The sequence below is a fragment of the Bos grunniens genome, chromosome 26, assembly GCF_055505025.1.
Source record: "Bos grunniens cultivar Pamir isolate PY7600 chromosome 26, Bosgru_T2T1.0, whole genome shotgun sequence".
Taxonomy (NCBI): Eukaryota; Metazoa; Chordata; class Mammalia; order Artiodactyla; family Bovidae; genus Bos; species Bos grunniens.
The window spans coordinates 3,134,111-3,155,930 of record NC_141190.1 but is presented as its reverse complement, the minus strand read 5'-3'; the positions used below and the strand labels follow the sequence as shown (position 1 = coordinate 3,155,930).

Here is a 21,820-nt window from a genome sequence, read left to right as displayed (position 1 = left end):
GGTGCTCAGCTTTCTTTATAGTCCAACTCTCACATCCATACATGACTACTGGAAAAACCATAGCTTTGACTAGATGGACCTTTGTTGGCAAAGTAATGTCTCTGCTTTTTAATATGCTGTCTAGGTTAGTCATAACTTTTCTTCCAAGGAACAAGTGTCTTTTAATTTCATGGTTGCAGTCACCATCTGCAGTGATTTTGGAGCCCAAGAAAATAGTCTCTCACTGTTTCTATTGTTTCCCCATCTATTTGCGAGGAAGTGATGGGACCAGATGCCATGATCTTAGTTTTCTGAATGTTGAGTTTTAAGCCAACTTTTTCACTCTCCTCTTTCACTTTCATCAAGAGGCTCTTTAGTTCTTCGCTTTCTGTCAAAAGGGTGGTGTCATCTGCATATCTGAGGTTTTTGATATTTCTCCAGGCAATCTTGATTCCAGCTTGTGCTTCATCCAGCCCGGCATTTTGCATGATGTACTCTTCATATGTTAAGTAAGCAGGATGACAATATACAGCCTTGATGTACTCCTTTCCCAATTTGGAACCAGTCTTGTTCCATGTTCAGTTCTAACTGTTGCTTCTTGATCTGCATATGGATTTCTCAGGAGACAGGTAAGGTGGCCTGGTATTCCCATCTCTTTAGTATCTCTAATTTTCTTGAAGAGATCTCTAGTCTTTCCCATTCTATTATTTGCCTCTGTTTCTTTGCACTGATCATTGAGGAAGGCTTTCTTATCTCTCCTTGCTATTCCTTGGAACTCTGCATTCATATGTTTATATCTTTCCTTTTCTCCTTTGCTTTTTGCTTCTCTTCTTTTCACAGCTATTAATAAGGCCTCCTCAGACAGCCATGTTGCTTTTTTGCATTTCTTTTTCTTGGTGATGGTCTTGATCCCTATCTCCTGTACAATGTCACAACTTTTGTCCATATTTCTTCAGGCACTCTGTCTATCAGATCTAATCCTTTGAATCTATTTTTTACTTCCACTGTATAATCATAAGGGATTTGATTTAGGTCATACCAGAATGGTCTAGTGGTTTTCCATACTTTCTTCAATTTAAGTCTGAATTTGGCAATAAGGAGTTCATGATCTGAGCCACAGTAAGCTCCCTGTCTTGTTTTTGCTGACTGTACAGAGCTTCTCCATTTTTGGCTACAAAGAATATAATCAATGAGAAATTGGTATTGACCATCTGGTGATGTCCATGTATAGAGTCTTGTGTTGTTGGAAGAGGGTGTTTGCTATGACCAGTGGGTTCCCTTAGCAAAACTGTATGAGCATTTGCCCTGCTTCATTCTGTACTCCAAGGCCCAATTTGCCTGTTACTCCTGGTGTTTCTTGACTTCCTACTTTTGCATTCCAGTCTCCTATAATGAAAAGGACATCCTTTTGGGTGTTAGTTCTAGAAGGTCTTGTAGGTCTCCATAGAACCGTTCAACTTCAGCTTCTTCTGCGTTACTGGTCAGGACATAGACTTGGATTACTGTGATATTGAATGGTTTGCCTTGGAAACTAACAGAGACCATTCTGTCGTTTTTTGAGATTCCATGAAAGTACTGCACAGACTCTTTTGTTGACTATGATGGCTACTCCATTTCTTCTAAGGGATTCTTGCCTACAGTAATAGATATAAGGGTTATCTGAGTTAAATTCATCCATTCCAGTCCATTTTAATTCTGATTCCTAAAATGTCGATCTCCATCCACTCTTGCCATCTTCTGTTTGACCACTTCCAATTTGCCATGATTGATGGACCTAACATTCCAGGTTCCTACGCAGTATTGCTCTTTATAGCATCAGACTTTACTTCCATCACCAGTCATATCCATAACTGGGTTTTATTTTTGCTTTGGCTCCATCTCTTCAGTCTTTCTGGAGTTATATCTCCACTGATCTCCAGTAGCATATTGGGCACCTACTGACCTGGGGAGTTCATCTTTCTGTGTCCTATCTTTTTGCCTTTTCATACTGTTCACGGGGTTCTCAAGGCAAGAATGCTGAAGTGGTTTGCCATTCCCTTCTCCAGTGGACCACATTTTGTTAGAACTCTCCACCACAATCTATCCGTCTTGGGTGGCCCTACACAACACGTCTCATATTTTCACTGAGTTAAACAAGGCTGTGGTCCATGTGATCAGATTGGTTAGTTTTCTGTTATTCTAGTTTTCATTCTTTCTGCCCTCTGGTGGAGAAGGATAAGAGGCTTATGGAAGCTTCTTGATGGACATCTGGTCCCATCACTTCATGCCAAATAGATGGAGAAACAGTGGAAACAGTGACATACTTTATTTTGGGGGGCACGAAAATAACAGCAGATGTTGACTGCAGCCATGAAATTAAAAGATGCTTACTCCTTGGAAGAAAAGTTACGATCAATCTAGACAGCATATTAAAAAGCAGAAACATTATTTGGCCAACAAAGGTCTGTCTAGTCAAACTATTGTTTTTTCAGTAGTCATGTATGTATGTGAGAGTTGGACTATAAGCTGAGCACTGAAGAATTGATACTTTTGAACTGTGGTGCTGGAGAAGACTCTTGAGAGTCCCTTTGACTGCAAAGAGATCCAACTAGTCCATCCTAAAGGAAATCAGTCCTGAATATTCATTGGAAGGACTGATGCTGAAGCTGAAACTCCAATACTTTGGCCACCTGATGCAAAGAACTGACTCACTTGAAAAGACTCTGATGCTGGGAAACATTAAAGGCAGAAGGAGAAGGGGATGACAGAGGATGAGATTGTTGGATGGCATCACTGACTCAGTGGACATGAGTTTGAGCAAACTCTGAGAGTTGGTGATATACAGGGAGGCCTGTTGTGCTGCAGTTCATGGCGTCACAAAGAGTTTGACATGACTGAGTGTGTGAACTGAAATGAAATGAGAAGGGAGGAATTTTTTTTTAGATATGTTAGCAAAATCTGTGATAAGCCTTTGGCATGACTTTCCTAGCCCTGAAAGTTTTTATTTTAAAAGTTCAGTCTGAAGTCAAGTCTGAAGACTCGATAAAAGTCTCAGCAAAGCTAAAATGTCTATGATCAATTATGGTTATATAAATCATTAGGCCAAGTTTATTGAGAACAGACCTATATTACAAGCAGATCTTAATTTGATTATATTTGGTAAAAATGACGGTGATTTTAAGGAGAAAGAGATGTTTCAATGAATGTTAAATCCCTGTTTGTTAATGGAGGTCAGTATCTACTAACACTCATTTCCTGAATAGTTCTTTGCTGTTAGGATTGCTGCTGCTGCTGCTAAGTTGCTTCCATCGTGTCTGACTCTGTGTGAGCCCATAGATGGCAGCCCACCAGGCTCCCCCATCCCTGGTATTCTCCAGGCAAGAATACTGGAGTGGGTTGACGTTTCCTTCTCTAATGCATGAAAGTGAAAAGTGAAAGTGAAGTCCCTCAGTCACGTCTGACTCTTAGCGACCCCATGGACTTCAGCCTACCAGGCTCCTCCATCCATGGGATTTTCCAGTCAAGAGTACTGGAGCGGGTTGCCAGTACTCAGTACATGGAGAACAGCGGGTTCTCTGTGCTGTTAGGGTATATTATGGTAAAATTTAATTTAATCATTAAAGGACACTGTAGGGTTGTTTCTGAAACTTATCTCAGTAATCTATCTTTGGTTGAGGATCAGATGCCTCACACACAACCAAGACTGGAAGAAGATATAATTTAATGAACTGTCTCCAAGCTGGGTGGAAGGACCTTTCTATCAGGTACTCTTAATTAGCTCATGCCTAGTGAAATTGAAGGTAAATTGACTCTTGGATTAACTCACACTTCCAAAGGCCCCTAAGCTGGACTGGTCTACAGAGAGGCCTACTGACCTAAAACTCATCTTAAAACAATGCTCAAACACAGGAAACTACACCAGGATGAGAAGAAGATGACAAATATATGGCAAAACCAATACAATATTGTAAATTTAAAAAATAAATAAAATTAAACAAAAAAAGAAGAAGAAGAAGAAGAAGAAGAAGAAGAAGTAGACATCTTGCCGAAGATGCTGATTTGATTTGTATAATCATTTATGTTCTTGATTCCATAGACCTATGCCTATCAATCGGAGAAGGCAATGACACCCCACTCCAGTACTCTTGCCTGGACAATCCCATGGGCTGAGGAGCCGGGTAGGCTGCAGTCCATGGGGTCGCTAGGAGTCGGACACGACTGAGCGACTTCACTTTCACGGGCTGGAGAAGGAAATGGCAACCCACTCCAGTGTTCTTGCCTGGAGAATCCCAGGGACTGGGGAGCCTGGTGGGCTGCCGTCTATGGTGTCGCACAGAGATGGACACGACTGAAGTGACTTAGCATAGCATAGCATACCTATCAATCAAATGTTTTCTATCATAGACACAATTCTATGCTAGTTTAAAACTCAATCCAATTGTTTAGTTGTGGCCGATTACCTGTGTCTAGTACTTTTGGGTAACCTTGGTGGATTTCTGTTCTCTAGGGCTCTGATTGGATACCCCCTAGGAAATTTATTTTAGAAGAGTGTTCACTCCTGTTCTATCTTCATGATATTACTAGATGGGATCCTCTCACCTGGCCAATTAATAATACCTGCTCTGATGCTGGCCATAGATTTAAGTTTTATCTTAGGGTCATTCAAACTCACTCGGAGTGGTGAGCTAAGTCTCAATTAAAAAAAAAAAAATTAAAAGGAAAAACCCCACACTTACGGGGTGGATCTACATGATTAACACCAGGCTATGGGCATTTAAATTTAAAAGCTCCTTTATGTTGGGAAGGGTTCAGTTCAGTTCAGTTGCTCAGTCATGTCCGACTCTTAACGACCCCATGGATTGCAGCCCACCAGCTCCTCTGTCCATGTGATGTTCCAGGCAAGAGTACTGGAGTGGGGTGCCATTGCCTTCTCCAAATTCTGTGCTAAGGATTATATAACAACAATGTATCCTGCATAAGGACAGTTTCTCCTTCTTGAAAATCTTCTAATTCTAATATCATTGAATGTATGTTATGGGAGTGGGTCAGGTAACCAGGATGGTAGATTCACTCACCTGGAGCCAGACATGCTGGAATGTGAAGTCAAGTGGGCCTTAGAAAGCATCACGATGAACAAAGCTAGTGGAGGTGATGGAATTCCAGTGGAGCTATTTCAAATCTTAAAACATGATGCTGTTTAAGTGCTGCACTCAATATGCCAGTAAATTTGGAAAACTCAGCAGTGGCTGCAAGACTGCAAAAGATCAGTTTTCATTCCAATCCCAAAGAAAGGCAATGCCAAAGAATGCTCAAACTACTGCACAAATGCACTCATCTCACATGCTAGTAAAATAATGCTCAAAATTCTCCAAGCCAGGCTTCAACAGTGCATGAACCATGAACTTCCAGATGTTCAAGCTGGTTTTAGAAAAGGCAGAGGAGATCAAATTGCTAACATCCATTGGATCATCACAAAATCAAGAGGATTCCAGAAAAACATCTATTTCTGCTTTATCGAATATGCAAAGCCTTTAACTGTGTGGAACACAAGAAACTGTGGAAAATTCTTTAAGTGATGGGAATGCCAGACGACCTGACCTGCCTCTTGAGAAATCTGTAAGCAGGTCAGGAAGCAACAGTTAGAAGTGGACATGGAACAACAGACCGGTTCCAAATAGGGAAAGAGGATATCACGTTTGTATATTATCACTCTGCTTCTTTAACTTACATGCAGAGTACATCAAAAGAAACGCTGGACTGGAGGAAGCACAAGCTGGATCAAGATTGCCGGGAAAAATATCAATAATCTCAGATATGTAGATAACGCCACCCTTTTGGCAGAAGGTGAAGAAGAACTACAGGGCCTCTTGACGAAAGTGAAAGAGGAGAGTGAAAAATTTGGCTTAAAGCTCCACATTGAGAACACCAAGATCATGGCATCTGGTCCTATCACTTCATGGCAAATTAATGGGGAAACAGAGGAAACAGTGACGGACTTTATTTTGAGAGGTTCCAAAGTCACTGTAGATGGTGACTGCAGCCATGAAATTAAAAGACACTTGCTCCTTGGAAGAAAAGTTATGACCAACCTAGATAGCATATTCAAAGCAGAGGGCTTACATTGCCAACAAAGTTTCATATAGTCAAAGCTATGGTTTTTCCAGTAGTCCTATATGGATGTGAGAGTTGGACTATAAAGAAAGCTGAGCACCAAAGAACTGATGTTTTTGAACTGTGGTGTTGGAGAAGACTCTTGAGAGTCCTTGAACTGCAAGGAGATCCAACCATTCCATCATAAAGGAAATCAGTCCTGAGTATTAATTGGAAGGACTGATCCTGAAGCTGAAATTCCAATACTTTGGCCACCGGATACAATGAACTGACTCATTGGAAAAGACCCTGATGCAGAGAAAGATTGAAAGTGGAAGAAGAAGGGGACGACAGAAGATGAAATGGTTAGATGACATCACCAACTCAATAGACCCTAGTTTGAGTAAACTCTGGGAGTTGGTGATGGACAGGGAGGCCTGGCGTGCTGCAGTCCATGGGGTCGCAAAGAGTTGGATTCCACTGAATGACTGAACTGAACTCTACTGAATCCTGACATTTTAGAATTTATATTACTGGAATGAGTCTGTTAATTGATCAGGTTTAATCCTGTTATCTTAAAATATAAATTGCAGGAGTGGGTCTGGTAAAATTTTTACAATGTTGAGACATTCTTTTGATTTATTGTAATAACTAATTTAAAAAGTATATAGCTCCCTTGCTAAAGACTAGTGAGGGGGGCACTCTCCATTCCCCTTCGGATGTCTATGTCAGAAGCTTTCTCTGTCCCTTTTTCACTTTAACAAAACTCTGCTACACAAAATCTCTTGAGTTATCAAACCTTGTTCCTGGTCCCTAAACTAAATCTTCTTCAGAGATCACGAATCTGACATGGTTCACTATTAGCTATTATTTAGTTCAGTTCAGTTCAGTCATGCAGCCACGTCCAACTCTTTGCAACCGCATGAACTGCAGCACGCCAGGCCTCCCTGTCCATCACCAACTCCTGGAGTGCACCCAAACCCATGTCCATTGAGTCAGTAATGCCATCCAACCATCTCATCCTCTGTCGTCCCCTTCTCCTCCTGCCCCCAATCTTTCCCAGCATCAGGGTCTTTTCAAATGAGTCAGTTCTATGCATCAGGTGGCCAAAGTATTGGAATTTCAGCTTCAGCATCAGTCCTTCCAATGAACACCCAGGACTGATCTCCTGTAGGATGGACTCATTGTATCTCCTTGCAGTCCAAGGGACTCTAAAGAGTCTTCTCCAATACCACAGTTCAAAAGCATGAATTCATCACCACTCAGCATTCTTTATAGTCCAACTGTCACATCCATACACGACCACTGGAAAAACCATAGCCTTGACTAGATGGACCTTTGTTGGCAAAGTAATATCTCTGCTTTTGAATACGCTGTAGAGGTTGGTCACAGCTTTCCTTCAAAAGAGTTAAAGTGTCAAAGCATCACTACGAACAAAGCTAGTGGAGGTGATGGAATTCCAGTTAAGCTATTTCAAATCGTGAAAGATGATGCTGTGAAAGTGCTGCACTCAATATGCCAGCAAATTTAGAAAACTCAGCAGTGGCCACAGGACTGGAAAAGGTCAGTTTATATACCAATCCCAAAGAAAGGCAATGCCAAAGAATGCTTAAACTACTGCACAATTGCACTCATCTCACACGCGAGTAAAATAATGCTCAAAATTCTCCAAGCCAGGCTTTAGCAATACGTGAACTTCCAGATGTTCAAGCTGGTTTTAGAAAAGGCAGAGGAACCAGAGACCAAATTTCCAACATCTGATGGATCATTGAAAAAGCAAGAGAGTTCCAGAAAAACATCTATTTCTGCTTTATTGACTATGCCTAAGCCTTTGACTGTGTGGATCACAATAAACTGTGGAAAATTCTGAAAGAGATGGGAATACCAGATCACTTGACCTGCCTCTTGAGAAATTTGTACGCAGGTCAGGAAGCAATAGTTAGAACTGGACACGGAAAACAGACTGGTTCCAAACAACAGACTGGTTCCAAATAGGCAAAGGAGTACGTCCAGGCTGTATATTGTCACCCTGGTTATTTAACTTATATGCAGAGTACATCATGAGAAATGCTGGGCTGGAAGAAGCACAAGCTGGAATCAAGATTGCCGGGAGAAATATCAATAACCTCAGATATGCAGATGACACCACCTTTATGGCAGAAAGTGAAGAGGAACGAAAACTCCTCTTGATGAAGGTGGAAGAGGTGATTGAAAAGGTGGCTTAAAACTCAACATTCAGAAAACGAAGATCATGGCATCTGGTCCCATCACTTCATGTGAAATAGATGGGGAAACAGTGGAAACAGTGTCAGACTTTACTCTTTTGGGCTCCAAAATCACGGCAGATGGTGACTGCAGCCATGAAATTAAAAGACAAGAAAAGTTATGACCAACCTAGATAGCATATTCAAAAGCAGAGACATTACTTTGCCAACAAAGGTCCATCTAGTCAAGGCTATGGTTTTTCTAGTGGTCATGTATGGATGTGAGAGTTGGACCGTGAAGAAAGCTGAGCACCAAAGAATTGATGCTTTTGAACTGTGGTGTTGGAGAAGACTCTTGAGAGTCCCTTGGACTGCAAGGAGTTCCAACCAGTCCATTCTGAAGGAGATCAGCCCTGGGATTTCTTTGGAAGGAAGGATGCTAAAGCTGAAACTCCAGTACTTTGGCCACCTCATGCGAAGAAATGACTTATTGCAAAAGTCTCTGACGTTGGGAGGAATTAGGGACAGGAGAACAAGGGGACGACAGAGGATGAGATGGCTGGATGGCATCACTGACTCGATGGACGTGAGTCTGAGTGAACTCCGGGAGTTGGTGATGGACAGGGAAGCCTGGCGTGCTGTGATTCATGGGATCAAAGAGTCGGACACGACTGAGCGACTGAACTGAACTGAACTAAATGTCATGACTGCAATCACCATCTACAGTGATTTTGGAGCCCAGAAAAATAAAGTCAGCCACTGTTTCCACTCTTTCCCCATCTATTTGTCATGAAGTGATGGGACCGGATGCCAAGATCTTAGTTTTCTGAATATTGAGCTTTAAGCCAACTTTTTCACTCTCCACTTTCACTTTCATCAAGAGACTTTTTAGTTCCTCTTAACTTTTTGCCATAAGGGAGGTGTCATCTGCATATCTGAGGTTATTGATATTTCTCCCAGCAATCTTGATTCCAGCTTGTGCTTCATCCAGCCCAGCGTTTCTCATGATGTACTCTGCATATGAGTTAAATAAGCAAGGTGATAATATACAACCTTGATATACTCCTTTTCCTATTTGGAACCAGTCTGTTGTTCCATGTCCAGTTCTAACTTATGCCCCCTGATCTGCATACAGATTTCTCAAGAGGCAGGTCAGGTGGTCTGGTATTCCCATCTCTTTCAGAATTTTCCACAGTTTATTGTGATCCACACAGTCAAGGCTTTGGCATAGTTAATAAAGCAGAAATAGATGTTTTTCTGGAACTGTCTTGCTTTTTCGATGATCCAATGGATGTTGGCAATTTGATATCTGATTCCTCTGCCTTTTCTAAAACCAGCTTGAGCATCTGAAAGTTCATGGTTCATGTATTGCTGAAGCCTGGCTTGGAGAATTTTGAGCATTACTTTACTAGCGTGTGAGATGAGTGCAATTGTGTGGTAGTTTGAGCATTCTTTGGCATTACCTTTCTTTAGGATTTTTTTTTTTTTGCGGGGGGGGGTATCTTTTGGGATTGGATCCTAATAATTGATATTATTATGTGCAGTATTTTACAAGGAAATAGTAAAATCCATCTCTGTTGTCCTTAACTAAAAGGAATATAGTTGAGCTCTTTCTTTAATTTTAACCTTGTTATATCAGATACTACATGAACTCAACTGGAACTCTTACTGCCTTGCGAACTTGAATAAAACATATATAAACACAGTCTGTGGCTGCATCAGGGTATTAAAAGGAGAGATTAAAAGAAGAGGCAGGGAGATTCAAAATGTGGTGATATCAGACACAATGGAAAGGAGGAAGGAATAAAATCATTAATAAAGTTAAAAGAACAGACAACTAAGGCTCATGTAGAGGCCTGCTAAAACTATGGTACCTTGGGAGCTGATTTTTAAGAAATACAATTTAGAAGAAGTGACTTACAGTACAAAATAAAAATTTTATTTCCTTTCCTCCCTCAAACTTGTCAGAACCTATGCACCAATTTTCCTTTGAACATGAATTACTGCCACAGCATTTAGTTGAACCATGTGTTTCTGAAAGCAGTAGTACAATGCTACAGTACAACTTAAACATTATTAAATGCACATTTCCTTATATTCAGATAACCTGTAAGGAGTCTATATAAACACGTTCAGAGTACCTGTTTAAGATGTGCTGTAGGTCTTCATTGAACCATTCAACTTCAGCTTCTTCAGCATCAGTGGTTGGGGCATAAACTTGGATTACTGTGATACTGAATGGTTTGCCTTGGAAACAAACTGAGATCATTCTGTCATTTTTGAGGCTGTCCCCAAGTACTGCATTTTGGGCTCTTTGTTAAGTATAATGGGTACTTCATTTCTTCTAAGGGATTCCTGCCCACAGTAGTAGATATAATGATCATCTGAATTAAATTCACCCATTACAGTCCATTTTAGTTCACTGATTCTTAAAAAGTCCATGTTCACTCTTGCTATTTCCTGTTTGATCACATTCAATTTACTTTGATTCATGGACCTAACATTCCAGGTTCCTATGTAGTATCGTTCTTTATAGCATGGGACTTTGTTTAGCACCAGACACATCCATACTGGGCATCATTTTCACTTTGGCTCAACCTCTTCATTCTCTCTGGAGCTATTTCTTCAGTCCTCCCCAGAAGCATATTGGACACATTCTGACTTGGGGGGCTCATCTTCCATTATGATATCTTTTAGTCCGTCCACACTGTTCATGGGATTCTCAAAGTAAGAATACCTAAGTGGTTTTATTTTATTGCATAATAAGTATAATTTTCACCTTTATTCCACAATCTAAAGCACTAATATTATATCCCATTATGTTCCAAGTTCTCACACATTTAGAATATTCATGTTTTCTATGCCTATCTGTATTCAGTTACCACCTCTGTCCCTTAGACTTTTTATATTAGGTCTGAAAACTAAATGTTTAAAATTTGTTCTCAAGTTTTAAATGTTTATTTTTACCTGGAAGGAAATGATGAATAATCTGATTGCCAGCAAATGACTTAGGTTTGGGGGACAATAATGATCCTATTGATGATAGCTAATATTATTTGGCACAGCCAAGTTTCAAGCTGTGTTATAAACTATATGCCAGCATGACAACCCTAAAAAAAGTGCACCATGTTTTTTTCACCATTTAATTTCAGTTTTACAAGGGACAAAAGTGATGCAAAGGAAGCCAAGAATCTTGACTCTGGCTTTTAACCTCAATCAATTTGTTTCTAGAAGTTGACTTGCAAACATTGTACCATCTATATATTAAACTTACCTTAAAAACTAAGAGGCAAATTGAAGAAACAAAGCAATAACAACAAGCTATAAAAAAAATAGTGGTTTCATTTTCTAATTTGATATATTCTGTGAATATTCAAAAATATCACTGAATGAAAGAAGAAAAAAATTAGATCTATTGCCCACAAGTCAACTCAGTTACTTATTAGTAAAATATATCTTTGATTTGTTCCAAACATATTTTTAAACTGTCTGACACATGGAGAAAACTCACAGTATATGTTACCAAGTTACTTTGAGTTATGAATAGAAAATGAAATTAGAAATAGGAATATGTTATTATAGCCTTAAATCTCCCAGCTGTTATTATTAAAAATACTAAATTCCAGAAGTTCAAAGGGAATATATATTAAGAAAAAAAAAAAAAAAAGATATGACAGTTGCCTTTCTTATGTACTGTGCAGTGGTAAGTTGTTTCAGTCATGTTCAATTCTTTGTGACCTTATGGCCCATAGCTCTGTCGACAGGCACCCCTACCAACGGGATTCTTCAGGCAAGAATACTGGAGCAGGTGGCCCTGCCCTTCTCCATGCCTTTCTTGTACACCCAAACAATTTATATATTATTACTTTTAGAAAAGGATCAATAGTTAATTAGTCATACTGTTTTAAATTCCACAATATAATTTTATTTGTTATAGAGAAAAGCTTTATACTTTAAAAAGATCCACCACAAAGAATTCAAAGCAATCACTTAATGGAACAATATAGGATCTGAAGTTAGTTCATATTAAAGTAATGACAAAGCAATCTTGTCATTACTTTAATATGAACTAACTTCAGATCCTATATTGTTCCATTAAGTTAGCTGAGGTCAGAGTTTCAGTAGAAGGGAAATATTTGTAGAGTGAATTAGAGGTATATTTCAGAAAGTTTTTTCCAAAGGTACAGGCTGTGACTAGGACTAGGTTTGGGAGATCGTTGCAGGGCATGTGTGGAGGACAGGGTCTTGGATAGAATCCCAAAGAACATAAAGGCAGCAGATGAGTGCTAGCATTTGGAAAGTGAGGAAATATCAACTTAGCACTATATAAATTCAGTAAAACAAAAACAAGCATTCAGCTGTTTTCCAACATGATACTCTGTTCATTGGAGTGGGGAGGGGAAAAGTAGTTAAGAAATATGTACAAATGCCCAATATATTCATGATATAGTACAAAATGCAATGAGAAGTACAAAGACAAGCATTTTTAGAGACTACAGTCAGTTTAGGGATTTATATATTAATCATGTAAAGAGAACTAAAATTTTCTGAGTACTGCTATGTGTGCTGACTGTCAGAAAGTATGCTAAGCATTTTTTGTGTATTATATCCCATAAAATTAACCTTATTACTCTGAGATATGTACATTTATATTTGATGCTAATAAAACTGAAACACAGATGAGGAAACTGAGTTACAGGGAGATTAAGCCACCTATACAAGAACACACAGCTGCTAAGCAGTACACCTGAGATTCATATATAAATCTGAATGAAAGATCTTATTATTAATTGTATAAATAAATATACATGTTAATTCAAAAATAGATCCTTTCTTTATGCTGTGACTTAGTAATACAAGGAATTATTATAGGACTAATTTTTCAGTTGATTTTGATACAAAGTGACTTCATGAGACAATAATTCTGGCATTTAAATTATCTTAGGACATGGATGCAATCTCAAAAATGACAGAATCATCTCTGTTCGTTTCCAAGGCAAACCATTCAATATCACAGTAATCCAAGTCTATACGCCAAACAGTAATGCTGAAGAAGCTGAAGATGAATGGTTCTATGAAGACCTACAAGACGTTTTAGAATGAACACCCAAAAAAGATGTCCTTTTCATTATGGGGGACTGGAATACAAAAGTAGGAAGTCAAGAAACACCTGGAGTAACAGGCAAATTTAGCCTTGGAATACGGAATGAAGCAGGGCAAAGGCTAATAGAGTTTTGCCAAGAGAACACACTGGTCATAGCAAACATCCTTTTCCAACAACTTAAGAGAAGACGCTACACATGGACAACACCAGATGGTCAACACCACAATCAGATTGATTATATTCTTTGCAGCCAAAGATGGAGAAGCCCTATACAGTCAGCAAAAACAAGACCAGGAGCAGACTGTGGCTCAGATCATGAACTCCTTATTGTCAAATTCAGACTTAAATCAGAGTGTAGGGAAAACCACTAGACCATTCAGGTATGACCTAAATCAAATCCCTTATGATTATACAGTGGAAATGAGAAATAGATTTAAGGGGCTAGATCTGATAGATAGAGTGCCTGATGAACTATGGACTGAGGTTCGTGACATTGTACAGGAGACAGGGATCAAGACCATTCCCATGGAAAAGAAATGCAGAAAAGCAAAATGGCTGTCTGGGGAGGCCTTACAAATAGCTGTGAAAAGAAGAGAAGAGAAAAGCAAAGGAGAAAAGGAAAAATATAAGCATCTCAATGCAGAGTTCAAAGAATAGCAAGATGAGATGAGAAAGCCTTCCTCATCAATCAATGCAAAGAAATACAGGAAAACAAAAGAATGGGAAAGATTAGAGATCTCTTTAAGAAAATTCGAGATACCAAGGGAACATTTCATGCAAAGATGGGCTCAATAAAAGACAGAAATGGTATGGACCTAACAGAAGCAGAAGATATTAAGAAGAGGTGGCAAGAATACACAGAAGAACTGTACATAAAAAATCTTCAACCAAGATAATCACGATGGTGTGACCACTGACCTAGAGACAGACATCCTGGAATGTGAAGTCAAGTGGGCCTTAGAAAGCATCACTACGAACAAAGCTAGTGGAGGTGATGGAATTCCAGTGGAGCTATTTCAAATCCTGAAAGATGATGCTGTGAAAGTGCTGCACTCAATATGCCAGCAAATTTGGAAAACTCACCAGTGGCCACAGGACTGGAAAAGATCAGTTTTCATCCCAATTCCAAAGAAAGGAAATGCCAAAGAATACTCAAACTACCACACAATTGCACTCATCTCACATGCTAGTCAAGTAATACTCAAATTCTTCAAGCCAGGCTTCAGCAATACAAGAACTGTGAACTTCCTGATGTTCATGCTGGATTTAGAAAAGGAAGAGGAACCAGAGATCAAATTGCCAACATCCACTGGATCATCAAAAAAACAAAAGAGTTCCAGAAAAACATCTATTTCTTCTTTATTGACTATGTCAAAACGTTGGACTGTGTGGATCACAATAAACTGTGGAAAATACTGAAAGAGATGGGAATACCAGACCACCTGACCTGCTTCTTGAGAAAGCTATATGCAGGTCAGGAAGCAACAGTTAAAAGTGGACATGGAACAACAGACTGGTTCCAAATAGGAAAAGGAGCACGTCCAGGCTGTATATTGTCACCCTGCTTATTTAACTCATATGCAGAGTACATCATGAGAAACGCTGGGCTGGATGAAGCACAAGCTGGAATCAAGATTGCTGGGAGAAATATCAATAACCTCAGATATGCAGATGACACCATCCTTATGGCAGAAAGTGAAGAGGAACTAAAAAGCCTCTTGATGAAAGTAAAAGAGGAGAGTGAAAAAGTTGGCTTAAAACTCAACATTCAGAAAACGAAGATCATAGCATCCGGTCCCACCACTTCATGGGAAATAGATGGGGAAACAGTGGAAACAGTGTCAGACTTTATTGTTTTGGGCTCCAAAACCACTGTAGATGGTTGCAGCTATGAAATTAAAAGATGTTTACTCCTTGGGAGGAAAGTTATGACCAACCTAGATAGCATATTCAAAATTAGAGACATCATTTTGTCAACAAAGGTCTTCTAGTCAAGGCTATGGTTTTTCCAGTAGTCAGGTATGGATGTGAGAGTTGGACTGTGAAGAAAGCTGAGTGCCAAAGAATTGATGCTTTTGAACTGTGCTTTTGGAGAAGACTCTTGAGAGTCCCCTTGGACTGCAAGGAGATCCAAGCAGTCCATTCTAAAGGAGATCAGTCCTGGGTTTTATTTGGAAGGACTGATGTTGAAGCTGAAACTCCAGTACTTTGGCCACCTGATGCGAAGAGCTGACTCATTTTAAAAGGCCCTGATGCTGGGAGGGATTGGGGGCAGGAGGAGAAGGGGACGACAGAGGATGAGATGGCTGAATGGCATCACCGACTCAATGGACGTGAGTTTGAGTGAACTCCAGGAGTTGGTGATGGACAGGGAGGCCTGGCGTGCTGTGATTCATGGGGTCCCAAAGAGTCGGATACAACTAAGCGACTAAACTGAGCTGAACTGAGGACGTGGATTCGTATTATTGGTTTAAAATTGCATACTTATAAATATTGCTTCAAAAATAATTTATTATGAGTCAGAAAGTATTCTCAGCATATGTTATATCAGCTAATCATTTCACATAGTTGATGTGGTAATTCTATATCCATTTTACAGTTGAATCAGCTATCCTCAGAGGATTTGAGTAGTGTATCGATCTGTATTTAGGTGGCCAGTGAGCAGAGAGGTTGGGTTTTGATTCTAGATACCTGACAGCATTGATCTTATATGTATGCTTCCAAAGTCACTGTGGAAGACTGCAAACACAAAGTTAGACAATGCATGGGTTCCAGCAACAACTAGAGTCTTATGCTTTGGGATTGAAAAAGGACATTATTACAATTTGGTAATATTATAAACTGAAAACCATAAAGAGTATAATTCACAGGAAAGTATTATGAAGTTTCCCAAAGGAAATATCTCTTGTGGTTTCTAGATTAATGTGTTTTCATATATTAAACTGTGTTTTACCACAGATGGATTATTTTTAAGTAGAAATGGGCTTAATTTAAGGAAGTGTAAATGGTAGTAGATAATTTTGTGTCCACCATAAAGGTTGGTTGCTGCTGGTTGTTATAGTAAAACTTTACAAAGCAGCTCTGTATCTTTGAAATTCGTTTATAAAAACAAGATTAGATATTTTACCATCTGATGTAAATGTGTTCTAGGAGATCCAGTTACTGAAGTTTCCTAGTTTTTGTAGTTTATTTCCAACCTATAACTATTTATCTTTTGAAATAATTTTAAAATTTCAATCTTTTTGAATTGTCTGATTCTAAAGGAATATTATCTAGACAATAAATCTAACAGTTTAATCCAACAGGCCTTGGCTAGTATATCTGAATGTGCTACTAAAGTAGTAAAGAAACTGACTCAAGATCTCCAGATTTTAGTAATTATCTTTAGGAGAAAAACAAATCTCTACAGCTACCTTGGTAATTGAGCAAAGAAGTAGAAAGTATCATCCTAAAGCTCAAGGGTCAATACTAAATATATGTAAATGGCAATAGACCTGAGAACCAATCACTTAATCACCCAAAGAATAAAGTATTAAAAATGAATGAATGATGTAAAGAGTAAGTAAATTAGGGTCTATCTGTGGAAAGCCAAATTGGAAATCCACAGATTGCAAGATCTTTGAAGATTTGGTCAAAACTTCAATATCTCACTGAGGTCTTACCCTCCATGTGGACTCAACTCATTTGATTTTGCATTTGTTGTTGGAAGGTCTTAAGTCCCCTGGTCAAAGGATGAATTCTTAAATAACAGCAAAAAACAAAACATTTAGGAGACAATAAAAAGTTGTCTCTGACTCAAATGCCAATTTTGAAGGTTTAATTAGGATTTTGTTATTTTATTTTAGTTCAGAAACAAGTTTTTCTTTTGCAGAACACATATTATAACACAGAACTAGTAAAAAATCTACACATTTGCTTCATAAAAGCAGAATCTCTCATGCAGCAATAATCTCCAAGGAAAAGAAGTCCTTCTGAAAAAACGATCTATGACTATTTCCATAAAATATTAACAGCATTTTGTTTTTTAGCCTTGGAAATATCTGTTAAATTTATTCTTGTTGTTCAGTCATTAAGTCTTGTCCAACTCTTTGTGATCCCATGGGCATGCCAGGCCCCTCTGTCCCCCACTATCTCCTGGAGGTTGCTCAAATTAATGTTCATTGAGTTGGTGATGCTATCTAACGATCTCATGTTCTGCTGCCCCCTTCTCCTGACTTCAGTCTTTCCAGCAACAGGGTCTTTTCCAATGTGTCAGCATTTTGCATCAGGTGGCCAAAGTACTGGAGTTTCAACTTCAGGATCAATCCTTCCAATGAATATTCAGGACTGATTTCCTTTAGGATTGACTGATTTGATCTCCTTGCTGTCCAAGGGATTCTTAACAGTCCTCTCCAGAACCACAGTTTGAAAGCATCAAGTCTTCAGCCCTCAGCCTTCTTTATGGTCTAACTCTCACATATATATATGACTACTGGAAAAAACATAGCTGTGGCTATATGGATCTCTGTTGCAAAATGATGCTGCTTTTTAATACACTGTACATATTTGTCACAGCTTTCCTTCCAAGGAGCAAGCGTCTGAATTTCGTGGCTGCAGTCATCATCTGGAGTGATTTTGGAGCCAAAGAAAATAAAACCTGTCACTGCTTTCACTTTTTTTCCCCATCTGCTTGCCATGAAGTGATGGGACATGATGCCATGGTCTTAGTTTTTTAAATGTTGAGTTTCAAGCCAGCTTTTTGACTCTCCTCTTTCACATTTATCAAGAGGCTCTTTAGTTTCTCTTTATTTTCTGCCATTAGAGTGGTATCATCTGCATATCTGAGGTTTTTATTTCTCCTGTAATCTTGATTCCAGCTTGTGATGCATCCAGCCCAACATTTTGCATAATGTACTCTGCACATAAGTTGAATAAGCAGGGTGACAAGATACAGCCTTGACATACTCCTTTCCCAATTTTGAACCAGTCAGTTGCTCCATGTCTAGTTCTAACTGTTGCTTCTTGACCTGATACAGATTTCTAAGGAGACAGGCAGTGTGGTCTGCTACTCCCATCTCTTTAAGAATTTTCCACAGTTTGTTGTAATACACACAGTCAAAGGCTTTAATGTAGTCAATGAAGAATAAGTAAATGTTTTTTTTTTTTCTAGAATTCCTTTGCTTTCTCCAAGATTCAATAAATGTTGGCAATTTGATCTCTTGTTCTGCTGCCTTTTCTAAACACATTTGTACCCCTGGAAGTTCTTGGTTCACGTACTGCTAAAGCCTAGCTTGAAGCATAGCTTGTGATCTGTGTCATGGATCATAGCCTTGTTGTGCCAAGGTGGCTTGCATAACTCAATGAAGCTATGAGCCATGCGCTGCAGGGCCACTCAAGATAGAGTGGTCATAGTGAAGAATTCTGACAAAATATAGTTCACTGGAGGATGTACTGGCAACCCTCTCCAGTATTCTTGCCTCAAGAATCCTATGAACAGTATGAAAAGGCCAAAAGTTATGACACCGGGAGGTGAGCCCCCCAGGTCAGAATGTGTCCAATATCCTTCTAGGGAAGAGCAAAGGGCAATTACTAATAGCTCCATGAAGAATGAAGCAGTTGAACCAAAGTGGAAATGATGTCCAATTGTGGATGTGTCTGGTGGTGAACAAAAACCCATGCTATAAAGAACAATACTACATAGGACCTAGAATGTTAGCTCCATGAATCAAAGTAAATTGAATGTGGTCAAACAGGAGATAGCAAGAGTGAACATGGACGTTTTAAGAATCAGTGAACTAAAATGGACTGTAATGGGTGAATTTAATTCAGATGACCATTATATCTACTACTGTGGGCAAGAATCCCTTAGAAGAAATGAAGTACCCATTATACTTAACAAAGAGCCCAAAATGCAGTACTTGGGGACAGCCTCAAAAATGACAGAATGATCTCAGTTTGTTTTCAGGGCAAACCATTCAGTATCACAGTAATCCAAGTTTATGCCCCAGCCACTGACGCTGAAGAAGCTGAAGTTGAATGGTTCAATGAAGACCTACAGCACATCTTAAACAGGTACTCTGAGCGTGTTTATATAGATTCCTTACAAATTACCTGAATATAAGGAAATGTGCACTTAAATAGTATTTAAGGTGTACTGTAGTTGAATGATACTATGAAGACCTATAAGAGTTTCTAAAACTAACACCAAGAAAAGATGTCCTTTTTCTTCTTAGGGGATTAGAATGCAAAAGTAATAAGTAAAGAGTACCTGGCGTAAAAGGAAAGTTTGGCCTTGGAATACAAAATGAAGCAGGGCAAAGTCTAACAGAGTTTTGCAACAGAACACACGGCTCATAGGGAACACACTGCTCATAGCAAACACACTCTTTCAGCAACACAAAAGACGACTCTACATAAGGACATCACCAGATGGTCAACTCTGAAATCAGATTAATTGTATTATTTGCAACTGAAGATGGAGAAGCTCTATACAGTCAACAAAAACAAGACCTGGAGCTGAATGTGGCTTGGATCATTAGGCTGTTATTGCAAAATTCAGACTTTAATTGAAGAAAGTAGAGAAAATCAGTAGAACATTCAGATATGACCTAAATCAAATCCTTTATGATTATACAGTGAATGTGACAAATAGATTCAAGGGATTAGATCTAGTAAACAGAGTGCCTGAAAAACTAGGGTCAGAGGTTTGTAACATTGTACAGGAAGCAGTGGCCAAAACCATCCCAAAGAACAAGAAATACAAGAAGGCAAAATGATTGAACGAGGAGGTCTTACAAATAGCTGAGAAAAAAGATAAGTGAAAGGCAAAGGAGAAAGGGAAGGATATACCCAAGTAAATGCAGAGATCCATAGACTAGCAGGGAGAGATAAGAAAGCCTTTTTAAGTTAACAATGAAAAGAAATAGAAAATGTCAGGAAGCATTTAACAGGAGGCTTCCTGTGTGCTGTTTTGGATCTGTCAGGAATTCTCTGTTCCTTATTAATTCCTGAATATTCAGGAATTAAAAGGAGAGGCAAGCCTTTTCAGGGGGCTGAAGAATCCAGGCATTTCCTTCATTAGTTTTTCTATAGGGTGATAAGTACCCTCTTCCTTTTTATGAACCGTATGGTAAAAGTGATTATTTACAACCCTCTCTCTTTCATATGGATGACCTCATGTTTCCTTGATAACTTGTAAGTTTTTATTTTTATCTCTGTTGAAAATAGCTATCTTGTAAGACAGTATAAATACCTACACAATGTTGAATAAAGCACCTTTGCTCCATCAGAGCTTTGGTCCTCGTGTCTTTCTTTCTTTCTCTCTCTCTCTCTCTCTCTCTCTCTCTCTCTCTCTCAGGCTATTTCTTTGGAGTGCAGAGGCCCTCTGAGTTCACTTTCCTGCCCGGGCTTCTAAGACCCTCTCGAGAAAGCGTTCTGCGCCTTCACCCCATTAAGAGGGTGCCTGAGGCCTCCGTGAACAGAGCAAGCCCTGTGTCAGGGACTTTATTGGTTTTCTGCATAAACCAAGGAATATCAGCCTCTTTCTCTCCTTTACTTTCTTATCATCAACTCCGGACTACCAGGTTCCGGTCCATTAAAGGACCTCAACAGAGAAAAACAATAGAATAGAAAAGACTAGAGGTCTCTTCAAGAAAGTAGACATACCAAGGGAGCATTTAATGCAAGCACAATAAAGGAAGAAATGGTAATAACCTCACATAAGAAGAAGAGATTAAAAAGAGGTGGCAAGAATACACAGAACTGTACAAAAAAGGGTCTTAATGACCTGGATAACCATGATGGTGTTGTCACTCACCTAGAGCCAGACATACTGGAGTGTGAAGTCGAGTGGGCCTTAGGAAACACTACAACAAAAAAAGCTAGTGGAGGTGATGGAATTCCAGCTGAGCTATTTCAAATCCTAAAATATGATACTTTTAAAGTCCTGCATTCAATATGCCACAAAATTTTGAAAACTCAGCAATGGCCATACGACTGGAGTTCAGTTTTCATTCCATTTCCAAAGAAGGCCAATGCTAAAGAATGTTCAAACTACTGTACAATTGTACTCATTTCATGTTGTTAGCAAGGCAATGCTCAAAATTCTTCAAGCTAGGCTTCAACAGTACATGAATGGAGAACTCGCAGATATGCAAGCTGGATTTTAAGAAGACAGAGAAACCAGAGATCAAATTGAAAACATCTGTTGGATCACAGAAAAAGCAAGGAATTTCAGAAAAAAAAAAAAAATCTGCTTCAGTGACTATGCTAATGCCTTTGCCTGTGTGGATCACAACAAACTGGAAAATTCTTAAAGAAATGGAAATATCATTACCTTACCTGCCTCCTAAGAAATCTGTATGCAGGTCAAGAAGCACCAGTTAGAACCCGACATGGTACAAAGGACTGGTTCAAAATTGGGAAAGGAGTATATCACGGCTGTATACAGCCACCCTCCTTATTTAACTTATATGCAGAGTACATC

The 21,820-nt window shown here is 39.1% G+C and overlaps 1 long non-coding RNA gene across 10 annotated transcripts in view; it reads left to right on the top strand.

Annotated features, from left to right (window-relative positions):
• The window catches only part of LOC147343953 (uncharacterized), a 127,028-nt gene that overhangs the window by 54,979 nt on the left and 50,229 nt on the right, over positions 1-21,820 (top strand). For 2 of the 10 annotated variants that reach the window (XR_015155327.1, XR_015155325.1), the window contains one exon: positions 17,911-18,550. The exons of 4 other annotated variants lie outside the window; for them this stretch is intronic. This is a non-coding gene — a long non-coding RNA (uncharacterized LOC147343953). Of the gene's footprint in view, positions 1-13,197; positions 14,074-17,910; positions 18,551-21,820 lie in introns of those variants that run through there. 4 more of the 10 variants (XR_015155328.1, XR_015155326.1, XR_015155320.1 and 1 more) reach the window with 3 other exon arrangements.